Here is a 13139-nt window from a genome sequence, read left to right as displayed (position 1 = left end):
CGCCATTGTGCAACCCGTTATTCCTTAACCTTCCTCATATATTCAAAGACTGAGCACCCACTCCTCTCTGATGCAGAGAATTCCGAATATTTACAATTAGCCACAGGAGGGGGAAAAAAGGAAAACACTCCTCATCTCAGTCCTACAGCTACTTTAGTGGAGTTTAAGTGGCATTTAGAGGCCACATGGATATGCAGGAAAGGAGGGAAATTGATCTAGGCTGCATTCAGGTAAACCTCTTCTACACCATCTGCAAAATCTCCACATTCTTCCTGTAATGGGGCAACTAGAACTAGTGTGAACGGGTGATCGATGGTCAGCGTGGGCTAGGTCGGCCGAAGGGCCTGTTTACATGCTGTATCTTTAAACCAAAGTGCAGAGTACAGCAAAGCTCCAATAATCCCTTCTCGCATTGTTCCTAAATTTTGGTCGTTCATTATCCGGTTCACTGTGGTACTTGTTATGGTGAACCATTAAGGTTTGCTGGAACCCAGATAAATTTATTACACAACTGAATAACATCTTACATTTCTTTTTAATTGTTTGTGTATTTATAGGAATAACACCCATAGTCTGGATTGACTGTGAAAAGATAGTTCTATCAGTTTGTATATACTGACCACAGATTGTACCATGAATTTTCTGTCCATTCAGCTCTCGGTGCTGTAATGGTTTACATTTCTCTAGCATGTCGGGAGTGTTGCTTGAAATTCAAGTGTATTTTTTCTATGCTTCCCTCCCTCTCAACCCCCACCCACCCCACCCCGACCCTTAGGAGCATTGAGGTGGCTGTGAAAAGCAGAGGAGAAATGAAAAACACTTTGGGTGTGAGTAAAATGGAAACAACGACCATCGAAGGCTTAGTTCAGAGTATCATGGCATTTCTTTCTCCACCATTCCCCACTTAAACACTAAAAGTGAACGACAGCCTCCCTGATTTCAAGAAGATACTCTGTGCTAATACATAAAGCATCACCATACTTTATGCATCACTGCTTTTCAGTATTTTACTGATGTGGAACCCAAGTGCCTTTTTACAGTCATAGCCTCTCTGCAATCATTTACATCATGTAATTCTTTGAGAACATGAACTCATTTTAACTTTCGTTTAAATGCTGAATAGATTTTTTAAAAGTAATATTTAGAAAATCGTACATTCATTTGGATCTTTTAGATAGTTTGCCTTTAACAACATATTCAGTGACATTGATGTAGACCATGAAAGTGTCATGTGTTGTACCTTTTGCTTTCGTTGTTTCAATCAACAGCTTAAAAATGGATTGTTGGCATTTGCACACAGGATTTGCCCTCCAATTCTTTCCTTCCTGTTAAGTTGCTGGAAGTAGTGAGACTTTTTTAAATCTGTATGTGTAAGAAAATGTTTCACTGTGCATTGCCTTGCTGTTCCAGTTGTTACTGTGTTGGGGAATAGATATGTGCTAATGTGTTTATTGTTTCATATCAAAACATTTTTTTAAATTTTGTGCCAACAAGGTTACTCTCCCTTGTAATAATGAGAGAATCCAGTGATGTTAGTACAGTTGAACTCTGATGGTCATAGGTCTTGCTCTCCACAAATATGAGACATGGTTCAGGTGCCGGTCGGATGAGAGTTTAGTTTGTATCCTAGGCCACACAGTTGATGAAAGTTTGCCTGAATACACCCTGTATTAATTTACTTTTAGTATTCAGTATATCGTGTGGTAAGCTGCAAGCCTGGAGTAGTCCAAGGTGTGGCAGTCTCCTGAAAGAGATCTCCACCCAGAAATATGTGTAGAAAACGTAGAAACAGATGCTGCCAGACCCGCTGAGTTACTCCAACACTTTGTGTCTATTTCCACCCAGAAACAAATGATCTTCCTCCCGTGTGCCTCTAAAATCTGATATCTGCCTATATCCAACCACTCCCACTCCCAGCCAGCTGACCTCCTCAATCCTTTGTCATTCAGTATTACTTACAGGATCTTGATGTTCCACATGAAAGACTCATATTTGTTTTAATCAATACATATATAAATTTGCATGTTATTTTTTTAACATAGTTTTATATGAAGCATTTCAGTCCTCAAATTGGGCACAAAATTAATGGTACCTTCAACAGTGGGTTGGATTTCTAATGTTTCCATGAAGCAATGAATCGGGTGGCTGTACTTGTCAAACTGAATCTTGAAGCCAACATGGCTGACCTGGCATTTCTCTGAAACCAGCAAAAGTGCAGGATTAGGGTTCTCTGGGATTAATGTGTGTGGAACTGAAGCCACGAAGAGGAAATTACACCACAGATGCATGTAAAGTCCAAGTACAAAGGAATATGTTGGATGTTATTTATCCCAACTCCTTTCAAGAGCTTGAGGATAGAGCCCATAGAAACCTGGACTTTCTCATCGCAACTGGCATCAGTAGAGTGAAATAGGCTATTGGCATCAGTAGAGTGAAATAGGCTATTGATGTAGGACTCTGCATGTCCATTCCAGACAACAATGGCCTATGACCTAGATCAGGAAAATACAGCATGCTTGCATTCCCCTCTACACCATGGCTGGCTCCCTTTGATCTGGGCTTCAGAGAGCTGGTGTTGCCTTCCCCATTTTTTTCCCCTGCCATCTCCCCAAAACCATGTTTAGGACAATAAGCCATATTGGATACCCAATGAATATTCTTGTGTGGATTTGCAGAATCGTGGAGAATGGGTAAACAATTAGATGGCATTAAACTTGTATCATCAATATCTTCAAAGGATCAATGAAGGAAAAATGAATCAATTTTGCAGCTCCTCCATTGTCTTCTTTGTGGGAAAGCATTAAATAGGTAGTGTCATAGCTATAATATCCATTATAACAGACAGACTTAGCATTATTAAATGACAAATACTTGCAGAAAGCATTGTTTGTACTTGATCCGGAGTAGGATCAGCCACATGATTTATTTGAGTCTCGGCTATGAAGTATGTTAGAATTTTTCAATGTGCTGATTTTACCTTGAACGGTGTGTATTAGTCACTGTGCCAAAGCCACTAGCGAAACTTAATCTACCAGGGAGTCGAAGAGTTCAGTGGCAAAGTACAAGTTCCCCATGCCCTCTGCTGTTAGCACACTGTGGGTGGCTTTCCCCCAATGATACTGTGACTTGGATAGTCTTTTTCCATGAAGCTCCAGTATCAGGCCACAACTAAATATATACAGAGGGTATGACAAGAATTTTGAGCTCTTGAAATGGAACTCTAAACATGATGGCTTTGGAATAAACTAGACTGAGTTAATTTTCCCTAAACCATTTCATGCTAGAACTATTTAAATGTCTAAAATGTGACAAAAAATATTTTATTATTTACTGAGTACGACTGTTGTCTGAAGGATTTTATGCTTGAATTGTAATTTTGTGAGGTTAAAATTCTTTTAGCTCCACACTGCTTGTGACTCTTTTGCTGGAGTATGGGTTGTGATTTGAGACCAGGCCTCAATTGTAGGTCTGTCACCCAGCTGGGAAAAAACACACCAGGACATCCCAGGAATGAATCTCTTTTCTTTGTAAGAAATGTCTTTCCTGACTTGCATCAGTGCAGAAGATCCTGGTTTCTGCTCACTGTCTCTTGACTCCAAGACACCCGAGAGCAAGAATCCTGGCCTGGGAATGAACCCACGATAACCAGCTGCTGTGTGTTGAACTTTTAATACATAAAAGTGGTAACGGCTCATTCAGCTCTACTGTTTGAATATTAATTGGAAAGGCTGCATGAATTTGGAATTCAGCACTTGGTTCATTACTGCATTAATCTGCAGCTGACATTGTCTTGCGAACGAGCTTTTAACTTCATAATGTTTAGATTGACAAAATAAAGAGATAACTTTAGAAAGTCGTGGATGTAACCAGTTGGCCTATTAATGTGAACTGAATTGCTCTCATGTGTCAGATTATTACATGGGCTGGTTGTTTGTCTGCAGAATTTCAAATTGAATAACACATTGTAAACAATCAAAATAATGGTGCAATGATTATAAATGACATTTGCTTTCTATTGCCCATCCTGTAATTTCACGTTTTGTCAAAATTCATACCATTCAGATGTCTAGTTTATGTACAGACACAGTAAATGATTTTCCTATATTTATAAAAGTATATATGGGTGGTAGTAGATTTCTTTTTGCTAGTCATGCTGTGATTTTAAAGCTACATAAGCTGGTTATCAAAGTATAAATGTATTTGTAATGTATCAGATCTAAAATTAGGAATAAAGTCATTTTATATAAGCTGAGTACCTGCACGTCACTTTCTTTCCTATTTTTGCACACATTAAATGAAATCTTCTCCCTTTAAATTGGCCTGTACATCCAAGATGGTGGTCAGGCGTATCTTTGTGTGCTGGACACGGGTGTACATCTGTAATCACGCATTGCAATTTCTCTACTGTTTTAAATCTCTACTCCAATAGCTGTACACTGTGGATGGATCGATTATATTCATGTATGGTCTTTCCACTGACTGGTTAGTACACGACAAAAGCTTTTCACTGTACCTTGCTACACGTGATATTAAATAAAATAAACTAAGAACATTGAACGGTCGCTTTCTGATTGGTAGAACCAGCTTTCTTCAGCAAACACAGAACTACCATGTGTGTGTGTAAATAAAGAACAGTGTGGATTGCACTGACCTGACCTAGTATTATACCCAGCTTCCATGCATTAATGTAATCAAGGCTTATTGCCATCTCTTCTTTTTACTCATCCCAGAACTTAATGTAAAAAGAAATTGGTGGGTTTTGCCTTTTCCTCTGACAACCATTTGAAAGTGATAGGAGCAGAATCAGGCCATTTGGCCAATCAAGGTCTACTCTGCCATTCAATCATGGCTGATCTATCTTTCCCTCAACCCCAATCTCCTGCCTTCTCCTCATAAGAGAGAATACAGAGGAGATTTACTAGAATGTTGCCTGGGTTTCAACAACTAAGTTACAGAGATAGGTTGAATAAGTTAGGTCTTTATTCCCTGGAGCGCAGAAGGTTAAGGGGGGACTTGATAGAGGTCTTTAAAATGATGAGAGGGATAGACAGAGTTGATGTGATCAAGCTTTTCCCTTTGAGAATAGGGAAGATTCAAACAAGAGGACATGACTTCAGAATTAAGGGACAGAAGTTTAGGGGTAACATGAGGGGGAACTTCTTTACTCAGAGAGTGGTAGCGGTGTGGAATGAGCTTCCAGTGGAAGTGGTGGCGGCAGGTTCGTTGGTATCATATAAAAATAAATTGGATAGGCATATGGATGAGAAGGGAATGGAGGGTTATGGTATGAGTGCAGGCAGGTGGGACTAAGGGAAAAAAGTTGTTCGGCACGGACTTGTAGGGCCGAGATGGCCTGTTTCCGTGCTGTAATTGTTATATGGTTATAAACCCGACACCCGTACTAATCAAAAATCTATCGATTTCTGCCTTAAATATATCCATTGACTTGGCATCCATAGCCTTCTGTGGCAATGAATTCCACAGATTCACCACCCTCTGGCTAAATAAATTGCTTCCCATCTCCTTCCTAAAGGAACGCCCTTTTATTCTGAGGTTATGGCCTCTGGTCCTCGACTCTCCCACTAGTGGAAACAACCTCTCCATGTCCACTCTATCCATGAGATCAACAGGTATGTAGCATGATCAATGGTTATTTATTGTCACGTATGTATGCTCAGCACAGTGAAATTCTTCTGCACAGCCCACAAATGCAAAGTCGCCATATTTTGGCAACGTTAACAAAAAAAACCAGTCCAAAAAACAAAGTCTAGTCCACATGTTGGGAGTACCGGAACGCCCCCAATCCATGATCCAGAAAAACTAGATTTTCCAGATCACTTGTGTGGGGGAAAATAATCCCCTCAATTTCAAGTAAATTGGATATCTACCAATTTACTTTCTGTTCCTCTTTACAAGTGGTGTGCCTTGGAGACCAGCACTGGGCCTATTGCTGTTTGTGGTTTGCTTCAACGATTTGGATGAGAATGTAGAAGGCGTGATTAGTAAGTTTGCAGATGACATTAAAGAGGGTGGTATCATAGATAGCGAAGATGGTTTTGAAAAATTACCACAGGATCTTGATCAGTTGGGTGTGTGGATTGAGGAATAGTTAATGGTTTAATGCAGATAAGTCCAAATTTTATTTTATTTTTTTGCAAGTCTAACAAAGGCAGAACCTACACAGTGAAAGGCAGAGCCCTGTAGAGTGTTGTAGAGCAGAGGGATTTAGTAGTGCAGGTGCATAGTTCCTTGAAAATGGCATCACATGTTGATAGGATGGTCAAACAGACTTTTGGTACATTGGTCTTCATCTATCAAGATATTGAGTAGATAAGTTGGGATGTTATGTTATAGTTGTACAAGACATTGGTGAGGTGCATTTGGATTATTGTGTTCAGTTTTTGTTCTTCTGCTTTGGAAAGCATGTTGTTCAGCTGAAAAGAATGCAAAGAAGATTTACAAGGATGTTGCCGGGATTTGGGGGGGGCTGAGCTATAGGGAAATGTTGGGCAGGCTGAACACTTGGGATGCAAGAGGATGAGGGGTCTAAGATTATGAGGAGAATGGATGAGTTCACAGAATCTCTTACCCAAAATAGATGAATCGAGACCAGGGGACATGGGTTTATTTTGAGGGGAAAAACATTAATACAAATCTAGTTTATACTTCTAAATTTCACAGTGGGGGGTGGGTAAATGGAAAAAGCTGCTGGATGACCTAGTTGAGGCAGGTACTATAACATTTAAAAGACATTTGGATGGCTAAATGGAGAGGAATGGTTTAGAGGGATATGGGCCAAGTGGAGGCAGATACGGCATCTTGGTTGGCATTGGGCCAAAGAGCCTCTTTCTGTGCTGCATGACTGACTTGAAGATTTTGGATTGGGTATTTAATTTTAGCAAGGAATAATATAACAAAAGCTGTGGTCTTTGCTGAACATTGATAAATTGACATCTAAATTATTTTCCATTTATTGAACGAGTAAATCTGCTTTGTGGATCTGGGTTGCGGAGACAAATGGCCACAGTAACAGCGTCTGACCTGCACCGTGCCTTTGAAGTGGCTTAAGTTGGTGCGTCTGATTGATATCATGACCTTTGTTGTAATTGTGAATGTCAACAGTATGGGAGTGGGTCAAGTTGTGTGTTTCTCTTGCAAAGCTGAGTAACATGCAAACATTTGAATACAATGTCAGGTTATCAAATCCTGGTACACTCCTAGCCCTTGTAGCACAATAGAACTGAAGCTTCTGAGGGAGGAGAGGTAACGAATAGACACAAACGGCCTTACTACATTGCCAGAATTGAGTCACTGAATTGAGAACTGTCATTGAGTCATACAGCACAGAAACAGGCCCTTCAGCCCAACTTGTCCATGCTGACCAAGACGCCCCATCAATGTTCGTCCCATCAGCCTGTGTTGTTAGCCCATATCCCTTGACCTTTTTTATCCATACCTGTCCTATGTTGCTATAGTACCTGTATCAACTAGGTCTGAAGAAGGGTTTCGGCCCGAAACGTCGCCTATTTCCTTCGCTCCATAGATGCTGCTGCACCCGCTGAGTTCCTCCAGCAATTTTGTGTACCTTCAACTATGTCCTCCTGCAGTGCATTCCATAAACCCACCCACTCTGAGTGAAAACAAGTTGCTCATCAGGCTACTCCTCTCACCCTAAATAAACCTTTGTCCTCTAGTTCTTGATTTTCCTACTCTGGATAAAATACTCAGTTAATTTACCCTACCTATACCCATCATGATTTTATACACCTCTATTAGATCACCCCTCAGCGCCCTGCACTCCAAGTCCTAGCCTGCTCAACTTGTTCCCATAGCTCAGGCACTCAAGTCTTTCTAACATCTTTCTACTCATTTTCTATCACTTACTTGAAAAACAGCAATATTGTATTTTTAAAGTAGCTATCGCTTAATCTTCAACTTCCTTGCGATCATATCATAGTTGTCAGTCTTCTGGCAACTAGTTTTCCAATTTGCGTAGTCCTTAGACTAGATTTTAGTGATAGTGTGGAAACAGGCCCTTCTGCCCACCTAGCCTGCGCCGATCAGTGATCACCTGTACACTAAAACTATCCTACATACTAGGGACAATTTTACGTCTTACTGAAGCCAATTAACCTACAAACCTTTAAGTTTTTGGAGTGTGGGAGGAAACCGGAGCACCCGGAGAAAATCTACGCGGTTGCAGGGCGAATGTACAAACTCCATACAGATAGTACCCGTGGTCAGGATCGAACCTTGGTCTCTGGCACTGTGAGGCAGAACTCCACTGCTGCACCACTGTGCCGCCCTCAAACCCAGACAAATTTCCATGTCTGAACTGTATTTAATTGTGTTTTATACAATACCTACACCTTGAAATGTACTACTTTACAAAAAACTCTTGCTCTCAATTGACCTGACATCAATAGTCTCGGTGGGAGATGAACGAAGTATGTTTTTCATCATTCCACAGCAAGCGTCATGGAAAATTTCAGTTCTGAATTTCAAACAGGAATCTTTTGACTTTTTTTGGATGGTTCATTCAATAATTTATGGAGTATGGTACATTTTCTCACCGTTCAAGATAACACTGGTCATGATGTATCGAGGTATTAAAAATTCTTAATGTAGTTCTCACATTTATCCCAGATTCCTCCATCATAATAAGTAATAAACAAAAACTGCAGATGGAAGCAATGTTCAATAAAAACAGAATACTGGAAACATGCAGCAGCTCAGGCAGAGGAAGGGGGCGTGTATAGTTAAGATATCTGTGGGGGTCTGTGGACGTTGTAAATTGAATCAGTCTGAAGAAGAGATCTGGCCCAAAACGTCACCTATTCCTTTTCTCCAGCAATGCTGCGTGACCTGCTGAGTTATTCCAACCCTTTGTGCCTATCTTCGCTATAAACCAGCATCTGGAGTTCAGATCCTCCAGCATTTTGGCGCAGACTCGTGGGCCGAAGGGCCTGTTTCCATGCTGCATCTCTACATTAAACGAATTTGTTCTCTGATCTATCAGTTTAATTGGTAAGATATCATAAAGAGGAGTTTCAGAAAAGCGGCCTGTTGCAGGTTGTATATATAACAGCGGGGGGGGGGGACTTGGAGAAATTGTGGGTCAGTTTACAAAATAAATATAGCTTGGGTATCAAAGGAATGTTGTGAATGTGCTGCTGTACTGAGGTACTGGAGGCAGGAACGGGGTACCGATTGGGGATGATCAGCCATGATCACATTGAATGGCGGTGCTGGCTCGAAGAGCCGAATGGCCCACTCCTGCATCTATTGTCTATTTTGTGTCTATCTGCAGTTCCTTCCTGCAGGTCTTGTAGTAGATATTGCTCAATGTTGCAAGTCCACAGACTTCCAACATTTTCTATCAATTAAACTTCCTGCCACCCTGTTTCCTGTAAATCTCCATTCCAATCTCCCAGTTTCTCTGTTGGTTGTTTCTGATCTGATGATGAAACGTTCGACACAGCTGCCTCTGAAGAGCTTTCCATTTTTCTTAACGGTAGCTTCCTTCTGTCATATTTGAGCTCTTAAATCATGCCTCATTTATTTGTCACAGTTGTGTTGTTGCCATTGCTGTCCAGAGAAAGGACAGGACTTCCCTAGTCCGCAACTTTTGCCACTCCACCCTCTGCATTCACAATTTTTGCCACCTTCATCGAGATTCCCCCACCCCTTTCAGCATTCCAAACATACTGTTCCCTGCTCCATTCTTTCATTGGCACCAACCACTGCCCTACTCAAGTTAGCACTTTCCCCAAAGGAAGCAAGACTGTGATGGTTCTTCTGCTGAATCTTGCAATTAGCACCTTGGAGAGAGGTGACAACTGAGATTGCATATTTGTTTAAGAGGAGACTGCAGATTCTGGAAAATCGAAGGTAGACAAAAATGCTGGAGAAACTCCGCTGACTTTCTCCAGCATTTTTGTCTACTGAGACTGCATAAGTGCTCTACTGTCATCAGATAAAAGGTCTGACGTTCAATGCTGATTTGTCCTGTGGCACATTAAAGGCCTGAGGCAAGAAACATGAGAAATAGAATTAGCAGCAGATCCCTCAGTCCCTCTTGCTCTCAGTCTATAGAACAGTCCAGCACAGGAACAGGCCCACGGTGCCCGTGCTGAACATGATGACAAGCTAGACTAATCATGACTGCCTGTACCTGATCCATGTCCCTGTATTCCCCCCATAACCATGCGCCTCTGTAAAAGTCTCTTAAATGCACTATGTAAAAGGCTTTGTGCTTACATCAGCTACCCTATGTAAAAGGCTTTCTACTTACACCAGTTACCCTATGTAAAAGGCTTTGCACTGTGTACATCAGTTCAAGGGGATAAAAGAGGTCAGTTTCCGTCCACTGCAGAAATGCATTAGTAAATCACGTTCACATGGAAACCAGTTATTCCATTTCCCTTTGCAACTTACACATCGCCATTATATGTGAGGATGGTTCACTAGAGAAGCATAGAGCATATGTTAATGTCATAGCTACCAAAATGCATACCATGCTTCCTGTGTTTATCTGGAGCCCAATTAGCTTTTTTTTAAATCCGATATTCCAACTAATTAACTGCCCAGATATCTTGTTCTATACCCCACCCCAATCTCCTTCCACCAATATCCCTACCTCTGGCATTACATTTCACTCCTCTTACTTAATAAAATCATAGGACATAGGAGAAGAATTAGGCCATTCAACCTATTGAGTCTGCTCTGCCATTTGATCATGGCTGTTCTATTTTCCCCTCTCAAACCCATTCTCTTGTATTTTCTCTGTAACCTATGACGCCCTTATTAATCAAGAACTTATCAATCTCAGCTTTAAAAATACTCAATGACTTGGCCTCCACCACCGTCTGTGGCAATGAATTCCATAGATTCACCACCCTTCTCTCTTCTTATCGGACACCTTTCTGTCTCCTTTTCATCTCTACCCTTTGACACTTACTCCACCCTACCCGTTGACACTTACTACACCCCTTCATTCCCCCACCTGTATCCATCTATCTCTTGCCAGCTATGTCCTGCCTCTGCCTCTCATAGAACAGTACAGCACAGGAACAGGCCATAATGTTTATGCAGGACATGATGCCAAGTTAAACTGATCTCATCTGCCTGCACATGATCCATATCTCTCTATTCCTTGCACTTCCAAGTGCCTAACTAAAAGCCTCTTAAACACCACTATTATATCTGCCTCCACCACCACCTTGTGTTCCAAGCCCCTGAATAAAAAAACCCTGTGTAAAATAACTTGCCCTGCACATCTCCATTAAACTTTCCCCCTCTCATCTATGGCTATGTCCTCTAGCCTTAGTCATTTCCACCCTGGGGGAAAAGTTCTGACTGCCCACCCCATTTATGCCTCTCATAATTACTTAGATCAAGTCTATCCTCTCCTTTCCAGCTTTCCCCTACTGCAGTCAGTCTGAGGAAATATCTCAACTCGAAATGTCGCCTGTTCATTTTCATCAAGTTTACTCTACCATTCAATCATGACTGATCTACCTCTTCCTCTCAATTCCATTCTACTGTCTTCTCCCTATAACCTTCGAGTTTCTTGATTAGTAAGGATGACAATCTACGCTTTAAAAGTACCCAATGACTTGGCCTGCACAGCCGTCTGTGACAATGAATTCCACCTTCTTGTACAGATCTACCACCCATTTTCCGGCTCCCTTGGTTCCAGAGCCTTTCTGGGTTATCCGTTTTTGCCGGACCAACAGAAGTCAGTCATGGCCTTCATGGGGTTTTGAAAGGTTCACCTTGGCTGCCGAGGAGCTGACACACCGGCCAGCAAAGTCAGCCTCGGAAGTCGGCTATGGGAACGGATCTGCAGGCTCCGGCCGGGCTAGAGTTCCAGAGCCCCCTCCACGGGGGGCAACTTTGACCCGTCGATCAGAAGTCCAGCCGCAGAAGTACTGATGAGGTCGAGATCAGCCCCCTCGCCCAATATTTTCGGGGAAATGACTCTCTCGTAATTCTGTCCGGATGAAAGGAGGCGCCGGACCACCAGTTCCCGGAAAATGGGTGGTGGACTCTAGTTTTTTGTGTGTTTTGGCTCCACCTGAGAGAGTTTCCAGTGAGAGTCCCATGGAGAAGGTGGGGGGGGGGGGGGGGGGGGGGGGGGGGGGGGGGCAGTGGCTGAGGGCGGCAACGGGGTTTGATGAGGTGATGGGCAGGGAGCTGTCACTGAGTGAGCATGCTCGCGGGCGCGAGCAGGGTGGCACCGTTGGAAGATCGCGAGGCGCGAGGACGCGGCGGGCAGGTTGACACCGCTGGAAGGCGCGAGGTGCGCGGGCAGGAGGACGCGCGGGAAGGTTGACACTGCTGGAAGGCGCGAGGAGCGCGGGCAGGTTGACACCGTTGGAAGGCGCAAGGAGCGCGAGCAGGAGGACGCGCGGGAAGGTTGACACTGCTGGAAGGCGCGAGGAGCGCGGGCAGGTTGACACCGTTGGAAGGCGCAAGGAGCGCGGGCAGGAGGCCGCCGCCGGCAGCAGCCGCCTCTTCACACCTAAGATCTTTGCCTCACACCGTGTGAGGGGAAAGGTAGGAAGGACAACATTAATACTGTCAACTGAGAAATGCTGTCAATTTTCTCCTGGTAATGAGGGGGGGTTGTTAATTTGGCGCTTCGCATGAGCAGTGGAAGGCAGGACACTTGTCTGCTTAGATGCACTTCGATGTGAAAATATTCATGCGGCAACATGTTGCCACTATTTCCAGTGCTGGTGACATTAATATTTCCAGTGTTACTCTGTGACTCAAAAACCCCAGATGAGCGACAGAAGCGAACACCTGGCTCCCCGCTCTGCTGGCTCCTAGACTGGAGATCGCCTACCTCCTCTCCCGCCATGGTGAGGGGACAGACTGGAGCGACTGCCAGACTGGGGAGCTAGCTGTTGGACTCAGTGAAAGACCTACTAGGTCCACCAGACCTTTGTCTGAAATGTTGATGGGTTTATTTGTTCCTCAGAAGCCTGGGTTTTCAAGGGAGAGAGAGAGCTGGACACCAGATACTCTTTTTGAATGCAGCTGGAAAGTTATCACTCCAAGTGTGACCTTGCTTCACCTCTCTACTATCTCTCTCCTGTGTAGAGGCATAGACAACACAGCACTGAAACAGA

At 43.0% G+C, this 13139-nt stretch overlaps 1 protein-coding gene across 2 annotated transcripts in view; it reads left to right on the top strand.

The window, feature by feature from the left end:
• The window catches only part of ptpn11 (protein tyrosine phosphatase non-receptor type 11), a 57860-nt gene extending 53608 nt beyond the window's left edge, over positions 1–4252 (top strand). For both annotated transcript variants that reach the window (XM_033043741.1, XM_033043740.1), the window contains exon 16: positions 776–4252. The gene's annotated coding sequence lies outside the window, so the exon portion shown is untranslated. The remainder of the gene's footprint in view (positions 1–775) is intronic.
• Positions 4253–13139: the final 8887 nt, after the last annotated feature.

Source organism: Amblyraja radiata, chromosome 25, assembly GCF_010909765.2.
Source record: "Amblyraja radiata isolate CabotCenter1 chromosome 25, sAmbRad1.1.pri, whole genome shotgun sequence".
NCBI lineage: Eukaryota > Metazoa > Chordata > Chondrichthyes > Rajiformes > Rajidae > Amblyraja > Amblyraja radiata.
Note: the sequence above shows the minus strand (reverse complement) of the source record. Positions and strands in the feature narration are given on the sequence as shown.